The following is a 3,783-nucleotide window of genomic DNA, read 5'->3' on the forward strand; positions in this document are numbered from 1 at the left end:
CTTGGGAGGCTGTCACTTATCTGACCAGCAGATAGATAGTGAAAAGCACTCAAAAATCATGGTGCTGTAGGTCCCCTACTTATACCTCTGTACTCCTTTATTCTCTTTCTCCTTTCTTATGCCAAATTGAGGCTGGTCTGTCGGGGTGACGCCAGCTTTCACAAGAGTAGTTTACACTTGCAAGGGAGAGAAACAATAAGTTTTGACTACTGGACATTTCTTTTATCAGGGTAAATATTTTCCCACCTAGGATGTTGGTGTGTGTGCATCACGCTATTTAGTAGGGACTAAGAGCCATGTCTGTTACAGGGCCTCTGCCTGCTGTGAGCTTAATCGTCGTATCTGCTCCCAGAGGCACATTGTAGCAGCACACCTGTGCTTTCACAGCTTCAAAGGCTGTGCTGGAATATATGTTAAGTGCCCTGTTCCGGCTTCCTCCTGTGTTTCCAGCAATGCTGGTCTGAGGGGGGCGGGCTGTCTGGCTACAGGGTGGTGGTGCTCGGGGACTCTCTCCTCAGGGGGACCGAGTCATCTATCTGCTGCCCCAACCGGGAAAATCTGCTGCTTGCCAGGAGCTAAGATTCACGATGTGACGGAGCGACTGCCCAGATTCATCAAGCCCTCGGATCACTTCCCCTTCCTGCTTCTCCATGTGGGCACCAATGATACTGCCAAGAATGACCTTGAGCGGATCACTGCAGAACTACGTGGCTCTGGGAAGAAGGATAAAGGAGTTTGAGGCGCAAGTGGTGTTCTCGTCCATCCTCCCCGTGGAAGGAAAAGGCCTGGGTACAGACCGTCGAATCGTGGAAGTCAACGAATGGCTACGCAGGTGGTGTTGGAGAGAAGGCTTTGGATTCTTTGATCCTGGGATGGTGTTCCAAGAAGGAGGAGTGCTAGGCAGAGATGGGCTCCACCTAAAGAAGAGAGGGAAGAGCATCTTCGCAAGCAGGCTGGCTAACCTAGTGAGGAGGGCTTTAAACTAGGTTCACCGGGGGGGAAGGAGACCAAATGCCTGAGGTAAGTGGCGAAGTGGGATACCGGGAGGAAGCACGAGCAGAAGCGCGTGAGAGGGGAGGGCTCCTGCCTTATACTGAGAAAGAGGGGCGATCAGCGGATTATCTCAAGTGCCTATACACAAATGCACGAAGCCTGGATAACAAGCAGGGAGAACTGGAAGTTCTGGCAAAGTCAAGGAATTATGATGTGATTGGAATAATAGAGAGAGACTTGGTGGGATAACTCACATGACTGGAGTACTGTCATGGACGGATATAAGCTGTTCAGGAAGGACAGGCAGAGCAGAAAAGGTGGGGGAGTAGCACTGCATGTAAGAGAGCAGTATGACTGCTCAGAGCTCAAGTATGAAACTGCAGAAAAACCTGAGAGTCTCTGGATTAAGTTTAGAAGTGTGAGCAACAAGGGTGATATCGTGGTCGGAGTCAACTATAGACTGCCGGACCAGGGGGATGAGGTGGACGAGGCTTTCTTCTGGTAACTTGCAGAAGTTACTAGATCGCAGGCTCTGGTTCTCATGGGAGACTTCAATCACGCTGATATCTGCTGGGAGAGCAATACAGCGGTGCACAGACAATCCAGGAAGTTTTTGGAAAATGTAGGGGACAATTTCCTGGTGCAAGTGCTGGAGGAACCAACTAGGGGCAGAGCTCTTCTTGACCTGCTGCTCACAAACTGGGAAGAATTAGTAGGGGAAGCAAAAGTGGATGGGAACCTGAGAGGCAGTGACCATGAGATGGTCAAGTTCAAGATCCCGACACAAGGAAGAAAGGAAAGCAGCAGAATATGGACCCTGGACTTCAGAAAAGCAGACTTTGACTCCCTCAGGGAACTGATGGGCAAGATCCCCTGGGAGAATAACATGAGGGGGAAAGGAGTCCAGGAGAGCTGGCTGTATTTTAAAGAATCCTTATTGAGGTTACAGGGACAAACCATCCCGATGTGTAGAAAGAATAGAAAATGTGGCAGGCGACCAGCTTGGCTTAACAGTGAAATCCTTGCTGATCTTAAATACAAAAAAGAAGCTTACAAGAAGTGGAAGATTGGACAAATGACCAGGGATGAGTATAAAAATATTGCTTGGGCATGCAGGAGTGAAATCAGGAAGGCCAAATCACACCTGGAGTTCAGCTAGCAAGAGATGTTAAGAGTAACAAGAAGGGTTTCTTCAGGTATGTTAGCAACAAGAAGAAAGTCAAGGAAAATGTGAGCCCCTTCCTGAATGAGGGAGGCAACCTAGTGACAGAGGATGTGGAAAAAGCTAATGTACTCAATGCTTTTTTTGCCTCTGTCTTCACGAACAAGGTCAGCTCCCAGACTACTGCACTGGGTAGCACAGCATGGGGAGGAGGCTGTGCACCAGCCCTCTGTGGAGAAAGAAGTGGTTCGGGACTATTTAGAAAAGCTGGATGTGCACAAGTCCATTGGGCCGGATACGTTGCATCCGAGAGTGCTAAAGGAGTTGGCGGATGTGATCGCAGAGCCATTGGCTATTATCTTTGAAACCTCATGGCGATCTGGGGAAGTCCTGGATGACTGGAAAAAGGCTAATGTAGTGCCCATCTTTAAAAAAGGGAAGAAGGAGGATCCTGGGAACTACAGGCCAGTCAGCCTCACCTCAGTCCCTGGAAAAATTATGGTGCAGGTCCTCAAGGAATCAATTCTGAAGCACTTAGAGGAGAGGAAAGTGATCAGGAACAGTCAGCATGGATTCACCAAGGGCAAGTCATGCCTGATTAATCTAATTGCCTTCTATGATAGGATAACTGGTTCTGTGGATGAAGGGAAAGCAGTGGACGTGTTGTTCCTTGACTTTAGCAAAGCTTTTGACACTGTCGCCCACAGTATTCTTGCCAGCAAGTTAAGGAAGTATGGGCTGGATGAATGGACTATAAGGTGGATAGAAAGCTGGCTAGATTGTCAGGCTCAACGGGTAGTGATCAATGGCTCCATGTCTAGTTGGCAGCCGGTATCAAGTGGAGTGCCCCAAGGGTCGGTCCTGGGGCCGGTTTTGTTCAATATCTTCATAAATGATCTGGAGGATGGTGTGGATTGCACCCTCAGCAAGTTTGCAGATGACACTAAACTGGGAGGAGAGGTAGATACGCTGGAGGGTAGGGATAGGATACAGAGGGACCTAGACAAATTGGAGGATTGGGCCAAAAGAAATCTCATGAGGTTCAACAAGGACAAGTGCAGAGTCCTGCACTTAGGAGGGAAGAATCCCATGCACTGCTACAGACTAGGGACCGAATGGCTTGGCAGCAGTTCTGCAGAAAAGGACCTAGGGGTTACAGTGGACAAGAAGCTGGATATGAGTCAACAGTGTGCCCTTGTTGCCAAGAAGGCCAATGGTATTTTGGGATGTATAAGTAGCGGCATTACCAGCAGATCGAGGGATGTGATCGTTCCCCTCTATTTGACACTGAGGCCTCATCTGGAGTACTGTGTCCAGTTTTGGGCCACACACTACAAGAAGGATGTGGAAAAATTGGAAAGAGTCCAGCAGAGGGCAACAAAAATGATTAGGGGACTAGAACACATGACTTATGAGGAGAGGCTGAGGGAACTGGGGATGTTTAGTCTATGGAAGAGAAGAATAAGGGGGATTTGATAGCTGCTTTCAACTACTTGAAAGGGGGTTCCAAAGAGGATGGATCTAGACTGTTCTCAGTGGTAGCTGATGACAGAACAAGGAGTAATGGTCTGAAGTTGCAGTGGGGGAGGTTTAGGTTGGATATTAGGAAAAACTTTTTCACTAGGAGG

The sequence above is a fragment of the Lepidochelys kempii genome, chromosome 1, assembly GCF_965140285.1.
Source record: "Lepidochelys kempii isolate rLepKem1 chromosome 1, rLepKem1.hap1, whole genome shotgun sequence".
Taxonomy (NCBI): Eukaryota; Metazoa; Chordata; order Testudines; family Cheloniidae; genus Lepidochelys; species Lepidochelys kempii.